Raw genomic sequence first — 19,569 nt, 5'->3', positions numbered from 1 at the left:
GTAGTAAGATAGTGTGGCTTCTCTCCACTGTGTTTCAGGTGCTCCAACAGAGAGACAGGTGGTGCTACCTAATAGTGTTATACACAGTGCAAGACCACTGACTAGAGATGCACAGCTACCGGTAATTTACCGACATTACCGGAATCTTCAGTAATTTTGGTAATGCATGTTTGGTAATTTAGACTTGAATAACTTTTTTTTTAAGTATTCATACATAGAATGTATTTTTAAATCTGTATCCAGGAGATATCCAGTAGTTCTAGTGAATAGACCATGTGATTGAAGAGAAAATAGGCTAATTAATGATAAAATCATCTAATCAATAATGCTATTATTGTCAATTAACTCTGGAACTCTTCCAACTATTGACTTTTTTCTCACAACTGCCACCAGTTTGGCACCAAAACATTTACAACAAAGACATATTAACGTAATAAAATATATATATATTATCCTTAAACCTTTATATTAAACACCAATGGTATTCACTAAGTTGATGGCTTATATTTAGGATCATGTTTTACAGCTTTGTCATTATTGACTTTTTATTTGTCTATATATTTTATAGGTGACAAGGCCACACAGAGGGCCAGAGATAATTACACACACCTGTGATCATCAGAAGTACCCCCAAAAAGGCCAAAAAGGCCATTAGATAAAATTCCAAAAACGTGAAAGCTACCAAAATCGTGTTAGTTCACTGGTAAACGTAGAACATTTCCAGTAATATAACCTCACTTTGCAACCCTACTGCTGACTCTGCGTCAAACAACAACTTCATATTATCTCATTACAATGACAATGACTGGGTTATCAGACAGCAACAGGATGTTCCTTCGCACCAAGGAGCTTCTGGAAGGATTACAGAGGCCATAAAGAAACGGGATGTTCTGTCAGGTTGAGTTGAAACTACTAGATACAGTTGAAGAGCGATATGTAATGGCTTGGGACTGTTGCCGCAACTCGCTGGTTGGATCAAGTATCTCAACAGCATAGTAAGGAGATATATTGTCGTGTGATAGTTTAGAGGTCTAACTGGGGAGAGAGAGAGACCAGTGTCTGGTTGCAGTAGTATGGGGGAATTGACTGACTGTGTGGAGAATGTGAAAGAGTGTGCCGGTTGGCTGCACTTTTAAAGACTGGTAACAGGACAGGGACCTGCAGGGAGAGATAAGCTCTGCCCTGGAAACCTCTGCACTTCTGTCTCTCTCAGCTGGAGAAGGAATGAGAGGGAAGGGGGCAGGGAGAGGGATATGGGGGGAGGGAGAGGTCGACAAATTATATAGAAAGCGAGAGAAGTCAAGAAAGGAGGGAGAAAGGGAGGAAAAGGCAAGTCCAATGCCACAATCCAGTCTACTCCTCTAACCTAGAAAATTGTGTTTCTACTTCTACATTCCCATCTTTCATACTTCTCAATTGCATTGACCCTTTCTTTAAATCAGGGGTGTAGGCATTGGTAGGCCTGAGTGGACACAGAGCTACCCACTGGGAAGCCAGGACCACCCACTGGGAAGCCAGGGCCACCCAATCAGAATGAGCAAAAACAAGCTTTTTTTCTGGCTAAGCCCCTTCTTTAAATCTGACCTTCCAGTTTCAGACTGAAAAACACAAGTGAGTGTGGTGATGCAGTTCATGTTATACACATGGGTTATACACGCTATTGTGCTGAACATGATTAGGTTATGGAGGACAGCAGACACACAGACAGACATAGACCCATAATACTCTTTCATGGTGACTGGAACATGTCTCAGAGAAACGAGTGGTCAGCTTCTCTTTTACATCCATTTTACATCTATGTATGGTTTGTGCTAGACATTTACATACCCCACCACCCACCAAAGCCTGCATCTTCCTGCTAAACACGGAAGAGAGCCTCTTTGAGCGGACAAGGATAGCGTGCAGCAATTGCTCTCTGCTGTCTCAGCATGCTCCCTGGTGACTCTCCCTCTTATCTTTTTGTCTGAGCTCTGAGCTGTTCCTTTTCTCGCTCTATCTGATTCTCACTTTCATGTGTTCTGTCTGGAGTTCCGTCTACTCTCCACCTTCCCTTCATTGTCTTTCAGGAGAGCTTTCCCCCTAACCGCCGAGGCTGTTAGAGGCAATCACAGCCTCCTTTTACCCCGGGACTGGAGAGGAAACTCAAGGGCAGAGAGGAGAGGTGACCGTTAAAAAAAAACGAAGATCCCCCCCCTGCTGTGCTCACAGAAACCATATCGATTACCAAATTAAGTCAGAGAGAGAGAGCTGGGAGCTCGGTGCGGAACGAGAACCTGGAGGGACATGGCCCCTCCGATATGAAGCTTTATGGATTTTTCACACCCAAACAAGACTGTGTCCTTGTCGCCCACCTGGGCACCTTATTCATTCCTTTCTTTACTTTGCAGTGTGTTTTGGCCAGGAGAGCAACAGTGGAGCGAGAGGTCTTTTTGCTGCTCATTATTGGAAAAGACTGTTATTGTTTTGCATCAATACTTTTATTTATTTATTTATTTCACTAATACACTGCTGGAAAAGTGGCAAATTGGGTAAAGAATGAGAATGGAAGTGGCACTGGTAGATTCTAGATGCGCCGTTCTCTCTAAAGAAAAGTGGATACAGTGGAGTGGTGATCACTTTAGTGTGATTAGACTCTCGCTTGCTGTCGTCGGTCTCTTGAAACATGACAGAGGAGACGCCAACATGGATGATACACAATGGTGGATTAAGGAGAAAAATTAACCCAGCTTTCAAAACAGACTTCCAATTGGCTATTTATAACACGTATCTCCTTTATCGTACCCTTTCCCTATCCGTACAAGAAGTCATTTTAGAAATATTGTTGGTGAATAGCTGTTTCCAAGCTGAAATGCAGGAGCAGCAATTACTCATTACAATATTAGCTTTAAAAGCAGAGTGTCTGTAAGTAGCAGACAATAAAAAATATACATAACAAAGCAGACAACAGGATGGGAGTGAGGGATGATGAGTTATTGTTGACCCCCCCACCACCATTACACACACACGCGCACACACACACACACATACGCACACACACACACACACACACACACACACACACACACACACACACACACACACACACACACACACACACACACACACACACACACACACACACACACACACACACACACACACACACACACACACCTAGCCACCTGTGAGGTTTATAGTGTGTATGCGTTCCACTGTTGTGAGCATGGTATGTTACCATCCTGTATGTTTCATTCAGTACCCCTGTGTGTTCATTAGGAGGGCTGAGACTAAGCTGTCCTGCCCAGCTTTACCCCTGTGCTGCCTACATGCCTACATACTGCCTCCAAATGGGCTAAACTCTCCCCATTTAAACAAGGGCCTCCATGTTGAGTTGCGCACAAGTTGCTGTTGCAATGAGACGGACAATAGGTCCAGTGTTAATAAATATTCAGGCCCACGCGTCAATGTGGAAATATGAACAACTTTCTCCATTTCTTGCTCTCTTGATTTGCTGCAACTCTTTCTCTCTGAATTGCTTCCTTTCTATCTAGCACATTCGCACACACCCACACACACACACACACACACAGGCGCGCGCACACACACACCCACACCCACACAACATTCCTGACTATAATAGCTTATTTGAAGCTGTACTATTTGTGCTAGACATTTCCCACCACCCACCAAAGCCGGCCTCTTCCTGCTAAACACAGAAGATAACCTCTTTGAGTGGACGAGGGTAGTGTGCAGTGATTGTTCTCTGCTGTCTCAGCACGCTCCCTGGTGACTCCCTCTATCTCGCTGTCTGAGCTCTGAGCTGTTCCTTCTCTCTCTCTCCTCCCACAATCCACCTTTACTGGGCCTGTTGGTAATAGGCACGCAGGCTCCTTGGGGCTCTGAGTAACCATACCAACTTCAGCATTCTGTACCATACAAGAGCTAGCCTGTGTGTGTGTGTGTCCATATTGATTTTATATCTAGGGAGGGGGAATTAATACGAGCACAATGTACACAACCGGTCAAAAGTTTTAGAACACCTACTCATTCAAGGATTTTTCTTTATTTTTTACTATTTCCTGCGATGTAGAATAATAGTGGAGGACATCAAAACTATGAAATAACACATAAGGAATCATGTATTAAACAAAAGAGTGTTAAACAAATCTAAATATGTTTTATATTTAAGATTCTTCAAAGTAGCCACACTTTCCCTTGATGACAGCTTTGCACACTCTTGGCATTCTCTCAACCAGCTTTATGAGGTAGTCACCTGGAATGCATTTCAATTAACAGGTTGTGCCTACTTAAAAGTTAAGAGCCAGAGTTACCTCTGCTGCAGAGGATATATTCATTAGAGTTACCAGCCTCAGAAATTGCAGCTCAAATAATAATAATAATAATGCTTCACAGAGTTCAGGTAACAGACACATCTCAACAACTGTTCAGAGGGGCCTGTGTGATTCATGCCTTCATGGTCAAATTGCTGTAAATAAGCCACTACTAAAGGACACCAATAGTAAGAAGAGACTTGCTTGGGCCAAGAAACACGAGCAATGGACATTAGACCAGTGGAAATTTGTCCTTTGGTCTTGAGTGCAAATTGGAGATTTTTTCCAACAGCAGTGTCTTTGTGAGACGCAGAATAGGTGAACAGATGATCTCTGCATCTGTATTTCCCACCATAAAGCATGGAGGAGGAGGTGTTATGGTGTGGGGATGCTTTGCTGGTGACACAGTCTGCGATTTATTGAGAATTCACACTTAACCAGCATGGCTACCACAGCATTAGGGTTAGACATCCTCCTCCCTCCTGCAGGCTCATCCTGACATGACCCTCCAGCATGACAATGCCACCAGCCATACTCTACAAGGCAGGAATGTCAGTGTTCTGCCATGGCCATTGAAGAGCCCTGATTTCAATCCCATTGAGCACGTCTGGGACCTGTTGGATCAGAGGGTGAGGGCTTGGGCCATTCCCCCCAGAAATGTCTGGGAACTTGCAGGTGCCTTGGTGGAAGAGTGGGGTAACATCTCACAGCAAGAACTGGCAAATCTGGTGCAGTCCATGAGGAGATGCACTGCAGTACTTAATGCAGCTGGTGGCCACACCAGACACTGACTGTTACTTTTGACCCCTCCTTTGTTCAGTGACACATTATTCCATTTCTGTTAGTCACATGTCTGTGAAACTTGTTCAGTTTATATCTCAGTTGTTGAATGTTATGTTCATAAAACTATTTACACATAAGTCTACTGAAAATAAACACATTTGACAGTGAGAGGACATTTCTTTTTTTGCCTAGTTTATTACATTTTCATCCCTTAAGTATTGAAGGCAGTGCAACGTTACAGCTTTCTTATATAGCCAGTAGCTTCCCAAACTAGGCCTATCTGAAATATGAAAATGATCAATATAATTGCCAAGAAGTCTATTGTTCTGGTAAAAATGAGTCCGAAGCAGATTGCTTAACTGTATTTCATATTGAGAATATAAACATACTATTTTCTTCAGGCAAAACCAGAGAAAATGAAACAAGTGTTTTCTGTTCACTAATCTGGATATGGGCCCCCACCTTTGCACGCAAAAGCTTATGACTGGTCTTTGGTCAACAGTCAAGATACCCAACATTTTGGTTCTGAAGCACAAATTAGATGTTATTGAGACATGAATTCTGTGCAATACCGTGGGCGTATGTTAGGAACCAGATCAAATAGGCAAAGACGTAAATATAAAATCGAAATGGAATATGTAGCCTATGAAAAATATGTATTTTTTTCACCTTCAGTTTCACACTCGCAACCCCCCAAAACCTCCTCACAACCCCTCGGGGGTTAGGGCCCCCAGTTCGAGAACCACTGTGCTATATCTTCAAACTCCATTACTACACAGTCATTCCCCTCTTAAGATGTCCTCCTACGCATTGGTGAAATGATCCATTGCCAAATTATGTTTCTCCCGCATCCTAATACCCACCCTTATTAGATTATATTGGCCAAGGCGAACGATGATGTGCTCTCATGGGTATATAATCATAGAGTCCAAAACCACCTCTTTATACACTCCTTTAATACATAATTAATGAGAAGAAGAAAGGATAGGGGAGAGAGGGTGGATTCAATGTGGTGCAATGTGTGTCTCGGCCACTAGAGGCTACTCTTTCTCTGTATGGTGCCCACAGTAAAGGCCCTAATAGGTTTCAACAATTTGCCCGATAATACAGTATCAACATTTGGGCAACCTGAGATCACATCCAGACAGAAATAAATATTGTCATTATGATATTAGCATTTTATTTGTTTTGCTCTCTTTCTCTTTCCTTTCCATATAAATACGTAAAAATCTTAGCAGATTAAATTGAATAAGAAATCCTTAACCATTAATGCCCTATTTGCAATGATTGATTAGAAAATTCAATCAAGGGATAGGTCAACATTTTTACACCTTTAGTCAGATACTTTCAGGGTAAGGAACTAAGGTCAGTAGAAACTGTAATCAATGATTTGGAGTTGTTTAAATAGCCACTATTAACTTGAGGGGATTTTGGCCACAAACATTGAACTTTGACTAACTGCCCCAATCACCACCCATAGTTTTTTTGTTAGCCATCTGACTCTAAGGTCTAAAAAAAAAAGTGAACTATACCTTTAACATGCAGTGTTCGGTTTTCGCCAGGCATGGGACCCATGGGACCCATGTCATCCAAAAATATATCATTTTGAATCATCTATCCATTGAATATTCTTCCAAGAGTCGTGATGATCATCCAGGTGCTTTTTGGCAAACATGAGTCAACCTTTTGGACGACATGGGTCCTATTATGCCTGGCAAAAACCAAACACTGCATTCCACAGTAAGAGCCTCATTACAAAGGACAAGCATGGCGGTGGTAGTGTGATGTTTTGGGGACGTTTTGCTGCCTCAAGGACCTGGACAACATGCTTTAACAGAAGGAACCATGAATTCTGCTCTGTATCAGAAAATTCTACAGGAGAATGTCAGGCCATCCATCTGTAAACTGAAGCAAGACAATGATTCAAAACACAAAATCAAGTCCACGTGAAAATGTCTAAAAATAAACACATTTGAAGTTTTGGAATGGCCTTGTCAAAGTCCAGACCTAATCCCAATTGAGATGTTGAGGCAGGACTTAAAATGAGCAGTTCATGCTTGAAAACCCACAACTGCCACTGAGTTAAAGCAGTTCTGCATGCAAGAGTGAGCCAAAATGAATCCACAGCAATGTGAGAAGTCTGATCAACAACTACAGGAAGCATTTGGTTGCAGTCATTGCCGCTAAAGTTGGCACCACCAGTTATTGACTGTAATTACTTTTTCAAATAGGGGAATTGGGAGTGCATAACTTTGTTAATAAAATAAGTATATACAGTTGAAGTTGGAAGTTTACATACACCTCAGCCAATTACATTTAAACTCAGTTTTTCACAATTCCTGACATTTAATCCTAGTAAAAATGTATTGTCTTAGGTCAGTTAAGATCACCACTTTATTTTAAGAATGTGAAATGTCAGAATAATAGTAGAGAGAATTATTTATTTCAGCTTTTATTTCTTTCATCACATTCCCAGTGGGTCAGAAGTTTACATACACTCAATTAGTATTTGGTAGCATTGCCTTTAAATTCTTTAACTTGGGTCAAACGTTTTGTGAATTTGGCCCATTCCTCCTGACAGAGCTGGTGTAAGTGAGTCAGGTTTGTAGGCTTCCTTCCTCGCACACGCTCTTTCAGTTCTGCTCACAAATTCTCTATAGGATTGAGGTCAGGGCTTTGTGATGGCCACTCCAATATCTTGACTTTGTTGTCCTTAAGCCATTTTGCCACATCTTTGAAAGTATGCTTGGGGTCATTGTCCATTTGGAAGACCCATTTGCGACCAAGCTTTAACTTCCTTGGCTGATGTCTTGAGATGTTGCTTTAATATATCCACGTAATTTTCCTTCCTCATGACGCCATCTAGTTTGTGAAGTGCACCAGTCCCTCCTGCAGCAAAGCACCCCCACAACATGATGCTGCCACCCCCGTGCTTCACAGCCAAACAGTTATATTTTTGTTTCTTCAGGCGAGAGGACATTTCTCCAAAAAGTACGATCTTTGTCCCCATGTTCAGTTGCAAACCGTAGTCTGGCTTTTTTATGGCGGTTTTGGAGCAGTGGCTTCTTCCTTGCTGAGGGTCTTTCAGGTTATGTTGATATAGGACTCGTTTTTACTGTGGATATAAATACTTTTGTATCTGTTTCCTCCAGCATCTTTACAAGGTCCTTTGCTGTAGTTCTGGGATTGATCTGCACTATTCGCACCAAAGTACGTTCATCTCTAGGACACAGAACGCATCTCCTTCCTGAATGGTATGACGGCTGCGTGGTCCAATGGTGTTTATACCTGCATACTATTGTTTGTACAGATGAACATGGTACCTTCAGGCATTTGGAAATTGCTCCCAAGGATGAATCAGACTTGTGGAGGTCTACAATTTTTTGGCTGATTTCTTTTGATTTTCCCATGATGTCAAGCAAAGAGGCAGTGAGTTTGAAGGTAGGCCTTGAAATACATCCACAGGTACACCTCCAATTGACTCAAATCATGTCGATTAGCCTATCAGAAGCTGCTAAAGCCATGATATCATTTTCTGGAATTTTCCAAGCTGTTTAAAGGCACAGTCAACAGTGTATGTAAACTTCTGACCTACTGGAATTGTGATACAGTGAATTATAAGTGAAATAATCTGTCTGTAAACAATTGTTGGAAAAATTAAAGTAGATGTCCTAACTGACATGCCAAAACTATAGTTTGTTAACAAGACATTTGTGGAGTGGTTGAAAAACTAGTTTTAATGACTCCAACCTAAGTGTATGTCAACGCAAAATGCAACAATTTCAAATATTTTTACTGAGTTACAGTTTATATCAGGAAATCAGTCAATTGAAATCAATTCATTAGGTCCTAATAGATTTCTCATGACTGGGAAAACAGAAATTCATGTGTTGGTCACAGACACCTTAAAAAAGGTAGTGGTGGATAAAAACAAAAACAGTCAATATCTGGTGTGACCACCATTTGTCTCATGCAGCGCCACACATCTCCTTCACATAGAGTTGATCAGGATGTTGATTGTGGCCTGTGGAATGTTGTTCCACTCCTCTTCAATGCAAAGTTGCTGGATATTAGAGGGAACTGGAACACTCTGTCGTACACGTCGGTCCAGAGCATCCTAAACATGCCCAATGTCTGGTTAGAATGCAGGCCATGGAAGAACTGTGACATTTTCAGCTTCCAGGAATTGTGTACAGATTCTTGCGACAATGGGCCCCAGGATCTCGTCAAGCCTTTTCTTTGCATTCAAATTGACATCGATAAAATGCAATTGTGTTAGATGTCCGTAGCTTCAGCCTGCCTATACCATAATCCCACTGCCACCATGGGGCACTCTGTTCACAACGTTGACATCAACAAACCGCTCGCCCACACGACGCCATACACATTGTCTGCTATCTGCCCAGTACAGTTGAAACTGGGATTCATCCGTCAAGAGCACACTTCTCTAGCGTGCCGGCGGCTATCGAAGGTGACCATTTTCTCACAGAAGTCGATTACGATGCCGAGCTGCAGTCAGGTGAAGACGCTGGTGAGGACGATGAGCACGCAGATGAGCTTCACTGAGACGATTTCTGACAGTTTGTGCAGAAATTCTTTGATTGTGCAAACTCAGTTTCATCAGCTGTCCAGGTGGCTGGTCTCCGACGATCCTGCAGGTGAAGAAGCCGGATGTGGAGGTCCTGGGCTGGCATGGTTACACGTGGTCTGCGGTTGTGAGGCCGGTTGGATGTACTGCCAAATTCTCTAAAATGACGTTGGAGGCGGCTTATGGTAGATACATGAACATTCAAATCTCTGGCAACAGTTCTGGTGGACATTCAGCATGCCAAAACTTGAGACATCTGTGGCATTGTGTTGTGTGACAAAACTTCACATTTTAGAGTGTTCTTTCAGTGTCCCCAGCACAAGGTACACCTGTGCAATGATCATGCTGTTTAATCAGTTTCTTGATAGGTGGATGGATTGTCTTGGCAAATGAGAAATGCTCACTAACAGGGATATAAACAATTTTGTGCACAACATTTGAGAGAAATACGCTTCTTGTGCATATGAAACATTTTGGGGACCTTTTATTTCAGCTCATGAAACATGGGACCAACACTTTACATGTTGCGTCTATATTTTGTTCAGTGTATGTTATTGAAATATATTACCATACATTTTAAAATGTATGTCACATTTATATATGGGTTTTAAATATATAGATCATATATTTTAAAATATACTGCATGTCACATTCTTTGGTATATGGCCATATATTACTTTTCTGTATGGGAGCTGTGCTAATCTATTGGAAGTCAAATTCCTGACCCTTTATTGGACTCTTAAATACCACATTGTATCATAACCACTGTCTTCACAGTGAATGGAATGTTTACAGAGTCAGATGACTACAATGCTGTGCTGAAGGAGCTTTGTCTCTTCATAAGCCACACACTGGCACCCATTCAAAGCAGAACGAGGGCAATGATCACTATGGCTGCCGACAGCTGTAGTTGTTGTGCAAATGGTCGTGTGAACAAGGGAGCCTGGTTGTGAATCCTGATTAAACCACATGTGTTCTGGCAGTGGGATCAGAGCAGCACTCAGGCCCCAATGGAAACCATCAGAAATATCACCAATGACGTATCTAAACCCTCGATAGCTGATGCTATGTCTTGGCCAATAAGAGCCTTTTTCTATTGTATTTATTATGGATCCCCATTAGTTCCTGCCAAGGCAGCAGCTACTCTTCCTGGTATACCATTTTAAAAACATTACAGTACATTCATTACAGAATTCACAACACACTAAGTGTGTGCCCTCAGGCCCATACTCCACTACCACATATCTACAACACAAAATCCTTGTGTACGTGTGTGTTAAGTGTGTATGTTACCATGTGTATGCATATGTCTGTGCCTATGTTTGTGTTAGGGATGCTGTTATCATACTGCCAATATCAAAGCCTCCTTTCAAGGCTTTGATTAATGGAAGTGAATCAGGGAAAAACGATATTCCCACATTAAAATAGCCAACTTGTTAACAAGGCCATATACTACCCACATTTGCGACCTGTACGCTCTCGTTGGCTGGCCCTCGCTTCATACTCGTCGCCAAACCCACTGGCTCCATGTCATCTACAAGACCCTGCTAGGTAAAGTCCCCCCTTATATCTCAGCTAGTTGGTCACCATAGCATCACCCACCTGTAGCACACGCTCCAGCAGGTATATCTCTCTAGTCACCCCCAAAACCAATTCTTTCTTTGGCCGCCTCTCCTTCCAGTTCTCTGCTGCCAATGACTGAAACAAACTACAAAAATCTCTGAAACTGGAAACACTTATCTCCCTCAATAGCTTTAAGCACCAACTGTCAGAGCAGCTCACAGATAACTGCACCTGTACATAGCCCACCTATAATTTAGCCCAATCAACTACCTCTTTCCCTACTGTATTTATTTTATTTTATTTATTTATTTTGCTCCTTTGCACCCCATTATTTGTATTTCTACTTTGCACATTCTTCCACTGCAAATCAACCATTCCAGTGTTTTACTTGCTATATTATATTTACTTCGCCACCATGGCCTTTTTTTGCCTTTACCTCCCTTATCTCACTTCATTTGCTCACATCGTATATTGACTTGTTTATACTGTATTATTGACTGCATGTTTGTTTTACTCCATGTATAACTCTGTGTCGTTGTATGTGTCGAACTGCTTTGCTTTATCTCGGCCAGGTCGCAACTGTAAATGAGAACTTGTTCTCCACTTGCCTACCTGGTTAAATAAAGGTGAAATAAAAAATGTATTGACCTTGACTATTATATTTTATTTTTACTGGCTTCGTTGGGGATTAACTTTACATCAGATTGATCTTAAATTGGTCAGCAATATTGAAAGCATATTATTATGGGATCATGCATTAACTCCTCCAGCTTTACATTATTGTAATTGACATTGTGTTGATTTGTAATGTAGAGATGAAAACTAAATGCTTTCACTTCAACAGCTACAGGTTTTGATAAATGTTTTTGAACATTTTCATGACACACGATGTAAACAATACATGGTATTATATAAACTGAACAGAAGCTAATCCTTTTTTAATAAATGTGGAAAAGAGAAAAACATTTTAGAATTTTTGATAGAGTTCTTATGTTGCTGTCGCCACTGCAAAAATAAATACTGAAACGCATGGATTTTTGTCCTTGAAACATTACATTGAAATACTGTAAATTCACGTTAATTCCTAAGGAGGCTGTTCATCTTGAGAAATATCATTAGGGCGATTGAGGAATATCATTAGGGCGATTGAGGAATATCATGAGGGCGGTTGAGGAATATCATTAGGGCGATTGAGGAATATCATTAGGGCGATTGAGGAATATCTTTAGGGCGATTGAGGAATATCATTAGGGCGGTTGAGGAATATCATAAGGGCGGTTGAGGAATATCATTAGGGCGGTTGAGGAATATCATTAGGGCGGTTGAGGAATATCATTAGGGCGATTGAGGAATATCATTAGGGCGGTTGAGGAATATCATAAGGGCGGTTGAGGAATATCATTAGGGCGGTTGAGGAATATCATTAGGGCGGTTGAGGAATATCATTAGGGCGATTGAGGAATATCATTAGGGCGGTTGAGGAATATCATAAGGGCGGTTGAGGAATATCATTAGGGCGGTTGAGGAATATCATGAGGGCGGTTGAGGAATATCATTAGGGCGGTTGAGGAATATCATAAGGGCGGTTGAGGAATATCATTAGGGCGGCATCATCATTCACACCATTTGTGAATTGATCGCCCCCCATCTAGCTTCAGAGTTTGTTCTGTTAGGTGACCTAAACTGGGATATGCTTAACACCCCGGCAGTCCTACAATCTAAGCTAGATGCCCTCAATCTCACGCAAATCATCAAGGAACCCACCAGGTACAACCCTAACTCTGTAAACAAGGGCACCCTCATAGACGTCATCCTGACCAACTGGCCCTCCAAATATACCTCCGCTGTCTTCAACCAGGATCTCAGCGATCACTGCCTCATCGCCTGTATCCGCCACGGAGCCGCAGTCAAACGACCACCCCTCATCACTGTCAAACGCTCCCTAAAACACTTCTGTGAGCAGGCCTTTCTAATCGACCTGGCCCGTGTATCCTGGAAGGACATTGACCTCATCCCGTCAGTTGAGGATGCCTGGTCATTCTTTAAAAGTAACTTCCTCACCATTTTGGATAAGCATGCTCCGTTCAAAAAATGCAGAACCAAGAACAGATACAGCCCTTGGTTCACTCCAGACCTGACTGCCCTCGACCAGCACAAAAACATCCTGTGGCGGACTGCAATAGCATCGAATAGCCCCCGTGATATGCAACTGTTCAGGGAAGTCAGGAACCAATACACGCAGTCAGTCAGGAAAGCTAAGGCCAGCTTCTTCAGGCAGAAGTTTGCATCCTGTAGCTCCAACTCCAAAAGTTCTGGGACACTGTGAAGTCCATGGAGAACAAGAGCACCTCCTCCCAGCTGCCCACTGCACTGAGGCTAGGAAACACGGTCTCCACCGATAAATCCATGATTATCGAAAACTTCAATAAGCACTTCTCAACGGCTGGCCATGCCTTCCGCCTGGCTACTCCAACCTCGGCCAACAGCTCCGCCCCCGTAGTTCCTCACCCAAGCCTCTCCAGGTTCTCCTTTACCCAAATCCAGATAGCAGATGTTCTGAAAGAGCTGCAAAACCTGGACCCGTACAAATCAGCTGGGCTTGACAATCTGGACCCGCTATTTCTGAAACTATCTGCCGCCATTGTCGCAACCCCTATTACCAGCCTGTTCAACCTCTCTTTCATATCGTCTGAGATCCCCAAGGATTGAAAGCTGCCGCAGTCATCCCCCTCTTCAAAGGGGGAGACACCCTGGGCCCAAACTGCTATAGACCTATATCCATCCTGCCCTGCCTATCTAAGGTCTTCGAAAGCCAAGTCAACAAACAGGTCACTGACCATCTCGAATCCCACCGTACCTTCTCCGCTGTGCAATCTGGTTTCCGAGCCGGTCACGGGTGCACCTCAGCCACACTCAAGGTACTAAATGATATCATAACCGCCATCGATAAAAGACAGTACTGTGCAGCCGTCTTCATCGACCTCGCCAAGGCTTTCGACTCTGTCAATCACCAAATTCTTATCGGCAGACTCAGTAGCCTCGGTTTTTCGGATGACTGCCTTGCCTGGTTCACCAATTACTTTGCAGACAGAGTTCAGTGTGTCAAATCAGAGGGCATGCTGTCCGGTCCTCTGGCAGTCTCTATGGGGGTGCCACAGGGTTCAATTCTCGGGCCGACTCTTTTCTCTGTATATATCAATGATGTTGCTCTTGCTGCGGGCGATTCCCTGATCCACCTCTACGCAGACGACACCATTCTATATACTTTCGGCCCGTCATTGGACACTGTGCTATCAAACCTCCAAACGAGCTTCAATGCCATACAGCACTCCTTCCGTGGCCTCCAACTGCTCTTAAACGCGAGTAAAACCAAACGCATGCTTTTCAACCGATCGCTGCCTGCACCCGCATGCCCGACTAGCATCACCACCCTGGATGGTTCCAACCTTGAATATGTGGACATCTATAAGTACCTAGGTGTCTGGCTAGACTGCAAACTCTCCTTCCAGACTCACATCAAACATCTCCAATCAAAAATCAAATCCAGAGTCGGCTTTCTATTCCGCAACAAAGCCTCCTTCACTCACGCTGCCAAGCTTACCCTAGTAAAACTGACTATCCTACCGATCCTCGACTTCGGCGATGTCATCTACAAAATGGCTTTCAACACTCTACTCAGCAAACTGGATGCAGTCTATCACAGTGCCATCCGTTTTGTCACTAAAGCACCTTATACCACCCACCACTGCGACTTGTATGCTCTAGTCGGCTGGCCCTCACTACATATTCGTCGCCAGACCCACTGGCTCCAGGTCATCTACAAGTCCATGCTAGGTAAAGCTCCGCCTTATCTCAGTTCACTGGTCACGATGGCAACACCCATCCGTAGCACGCGCTCCAGCAGGTGTATCTCACTGATCATCCCTAAAGCCAACACCTCATTTGGCCGCCTTTCGTTCCAGTACTCTGCTGCCTGTGACTGGAACGAATTGCAAAAATCGCTGAAGTTGGAGACTTTTATCTCCCTCACCAACTTCAAACATCAGCTATCCGAGCAGCTAACCGATCGCTGCAGCTGTACATAGTCTATAGGTAAATAGCTCACCCTTTTTCACCTACCTCATTCCCATACTGTTTTTATACTGTTTTTATTTATTTACTTTTCTGCTCTTTTGCACACCAATATCTCTACCTGTACATGCCCATCTGATCATTTATCACTCCAGTGTTATCTGCAAAATTGTATTATTCGCCTACCTCCTCATGCCTTTTGCACACATTGTATATAGACTGCCCATTTTGTTCTACTGTGTTATTGACTTGCTAATTGTTTACTCCATGTGTAACTCTGTGTTGTCTGTTCACACTGCTATGCTTTATCTTGGCCAGGTCGCAGTTGCAAATGAGAACTTGTTCTCAACTAGCCTACCTGGTTAAATAAAGGTGAAATAAAAAATAAAATAAAAGGGCGATTGAGGAATATCATTAGGGCGATTGAGGAATATCATTAGGGCGATTGAGGAATATCATTAGGGCGGTTGAGGAATATCATAAGGGCGGTTGAGGAATATCATTAGGGCGGTTGAGGAATATCATGAGGGCGGTTGAGGAATATCATTAGGGCGGTTGAGGAATATCATAAGGGCGGTTGAGGAATATCATTAGGGCGGTTGATGAGGAATATCATTAGGGCGATTGAGGAATATCATGAGGGCGGTTGAGGAATATCATTAGGGCGATTGAGGAATATCATTAGGGCGATTGAGGAATATCATGAGGGCGGTTGAGGAATATCATTAGGGCGGTTGAGGAATATCATAAGGGCGGTTGAGGAATATCATTAGGGCGGTTGATGGGGAATATCATTAGGGCGATTGAGGAATATCATTAGAGCCGTTGAGGAATATCATTAGGGCGATTGAGGAATATCATTAGAGCCGTTGAGGAATATCATTAGGGCGATTGAGGAATATCATTAGAGCTGTTGAGGAATATCATTAGGGCGGTTGAGGAATATCATTAGGGCGGTTGATGAGGAATATCATTAGGGCGGTTGATGAGGAATATCATTAGGGCGGTTGAGGAATATCATTAGGGCGGTTGAGGAATATCATTAGGGCGGTTGAGGAATATCATAAGGGTGGTTGAGGAATATCATTAGGGCGGTTGAGGAATATCATGAGGGCGGTTGAGGAATATCATTAGGGCGGTTGAGGAATATCATAAGGGCGGTTGAGGAATATCATTAGGGCGGTTGATGAGGAATATCATTAGGGCGATTGAGGAATATCATGAGGGCGGTTGAGGAATATCATTAGGGCGATTGAGGAATATCATTAGGGCGATTGAGGAATATCATGAGGGCGGTTGAGGATTATCATTAGGGCGGTTGAGGAATATCATAAGGGCGGTTGAGGAATATCATTAGGGCGGTTGATGGGGAATATCATTAGGGCGATTGAGGAATATCATTAGAGCCGTTGAGGAATATCATTAGGGCGATTGAGGAATATCATTAGAGCCGTTGAGGAATATCATTAGGGCGATTGAGGAATATCAGTAGAGCCGTTGAGGAATATCATTAGGGCGGTTGAGGAATATCATTAGGGCGGTTGATGAGGAATATCATTAGGGCGGTTGATGAGGAATATCATTAGGGCGGTTGAGGAATATCATTAGGGCGGTTGAGGAATATCATTAGGGCGGTTGAGGAATATTATTATTGCGGTTGAGGAATATCATTAGGGCGGTTGAGAAACATCATTACGCTGGTTGAGAAATATCATTAGGGCGGTTGATGAGGAATATCATTAGGGCGGTTGATGAGGAATATCATTAGGGCGGTTGATGAGGAATATCATTAGGGCGGTTGATGAGGAATATCCTTAGGGCGGTTGATGAGGAATATCCTTAGGGCGGTTGATGAGGAATATCCTTAGGGCGGTTGATGAGGAATATCATTAGGGCGGTTGATGAGGAATATCATTAGGGCGGTTGATGAGGAATATCCTTAGGGCGGTTGAGGAATATCATTAGGGCGGTTGAGGAATATCATTAGGGCGGTTGAGGAATATCATTAGGGCGGTTGAGTAACATCATTACGCCGGTTGAGAAATATCATTAGGGCGGTTGAGAAACATCATTACGCTGGTTGAGAAATATCATTAGGGCGGTTGATGAGGAATATCCTTAGGGCGGTTGATGAGGAATATCATTTGGGCAGTTGAGGAATATCATTAGGGCGGTTGATGAATATAATTTGGGCCGATGAGGAATATCATTAGGGCGGTTGAGGAATATCATTAGGGCGGTTGAGGAATATCATTAGGGCGGTTGAGGAATATCATTAGGGCGGTTGAGGAACATCATTAGGGCAGTTGAGGAATATCATTAGGGCGGTTGATGAGGAATATCATTAGGGCGGTTGAGGAAAATCATTAGGGCGGTTGAGGAATATCATTAGGGCGGTTGAGGAATATCATTAGGGCGGTTGATGAGGAATATCATTAGGGCGGTTGAGGAAAATCATTAGGGCGGTTGAGGAACATCATTAGGGCAGTTGAGGAATATCATTAGGGCAGTTGATGAGGAATATCATTAGGGCGGTTGAGGAACATCATTACGCCGGTTGAGAAATATCATTAGGGCGATTGAGAAATATCATTAGGGCGATTGAGAAATATCATTAGGGCGGTTGAGAAATATCATTAGGGCGGTTGAGAAACATCATTAGGGCGGTAGATGAGGAATATCATTTGGGCAGTTGAGGAATATCATTAGGGCGGTTGAGGAATATCATTAGGGCGGATGAGGAATATCATTAGGGCGGTTGAGGAACATCATTAGGGCAGTTGAGGAATATCATTAGGGCGGTTGAGGAATATCATTACGGCGGTTGATGAGGAATATCATTACGCCGGTTGAGAAATATCATTTGGGCGGTTGATGAGAAATATCATTACGCCGGTTGAGAAATATCATTAGGGCGGTTGAGAAATATCATTAGGGCGGTTGAGGAACATCATTACGCCGGTTGAGGAATATCATTAGGGCGGTTGAGGAATATCATTAGGGCGGTTGATGAGGAATATCATTAGGGCGGTTGAGGAATATCATTACGCCGGTTGAGAAATATCATTAGGGCGGTTGAGAAATATCATTACGCCGGTTGAGGAATATCATTAGGGCGGTTGAGGAATATCATTAGGGCGGTTGATGAGGAATATCATTAGGGCGGTTGAGGAATATCATTCGGGCGATTGAGGAATATCATTAGGGCAGGTTGATGAATATCATTAGGGCGGTTGAGGAATATCATTAGGGCGGCTGAGGAATATCATTAGGGCAGTTGAGGAATATCATTAGGGCAGTTGAGGAATATCATTACGCCAGTTGAGAAATATCATTACGCTGGTTGAGAAATATCATTAGGGCGGTTGATGAGGAATATCATTAGAGCGGTTGAGAATATCATTAGGGCGGTTGAGGAATATCATTAGAGCGGTTTAGGAATATCATTAGGGCGGTTGATGAGGAATATCATTACGGCAGTTGAGGAATATCATTAGGGCGGTTGAGGAATATCATTAGTTTGGTTGAGGAATATCATTAGTGCGGTTGAGGAATATCATTAGGGTCGGTTGAGGAATATCATTAGGGTCGGTTGAGGAATATCATTAGGGCGGTTGAGGAATATCATGAGGTCGGTTGAGGAATATCATGAGGTCGGTTGAGGAATATCATTAGGGCGGTTGAGGAATATCATTAGGGCGGTTGAGGAATATCATTAGGGCGGTTGAGGAATATCATTCGGTCGGTTGAGGAATATCATTTGGGCGGTTGAGGAATATCATTAGGGCGGTTGAGGAATATCATCAGGGCGGTTGAGGAATATCATTAGGGCGGTTGAGGAATATCATTACGGCGGTTGAGGAATATCATTACGGCGGTTGAGGAATATCAATAGGGCGGTTGATGAGGAATATCATTGGGGCGTTTGAGGAATATCATTAGGGCGGTTGATGAGGAATATCATTGGGACGTTTGAGGAATATCATTAGGGCTTTTGAGGAATATCAATAGGGCGGTTGAGGAATATCAATAGGGCGGTTGATGAGGAATATCATTAGGGCGTTTGAGGAATATCATTAGGGCGTTTGAGGAATATCAATAGGGCGGTTGAGGAATATCATTAGGGCGTTTGAGGAATATCATTAGGGCGATTGAGGAATATCATTAGAGCTGTTGAGGAATATCATTAGGACGGTTGAGGAATATCATTAGGGCGGTTGATGAGGAATATCATTAGGGCGGTTGATGAGGAAT

General features: G+C 43.0%; 1 protein-coding gene across 3 annotated transcripts in view; it reads right to left on the bottom strand.

The window, feature by feature from the left end:
- LOC118384863 (astrotactin-2) overlaps positions 1–19,569 on the bottom strand; it is a 529,880-nt gene that overhangs the window by 163,284 nt on the left and 347,027 nt on the right. The gene's annotated exons all lie outside the window — the stretch shown is intronic.

The sequence above is a fragment of the Oncorhynchus keta genome, chromosome 6 (genome assembly GCF_023373465.1).
Source record: "Oncorhynchus keta strain PuntledgeMale-10-30-2019 chromosome 6, Oket_V2, whole genome shotgun sequence".
NCBI lineage: Eukaryota > Metazoa > Chordata > Actinopteri > Salmoniformes > Salmonidae > Oncorhynchus > Oncorhynchus keta.
The sequence above is the reverse complement of the archived record's forward strand: the minus strand, read 5'-3'. Positions and strand labels throughout refer to the sequence as shown.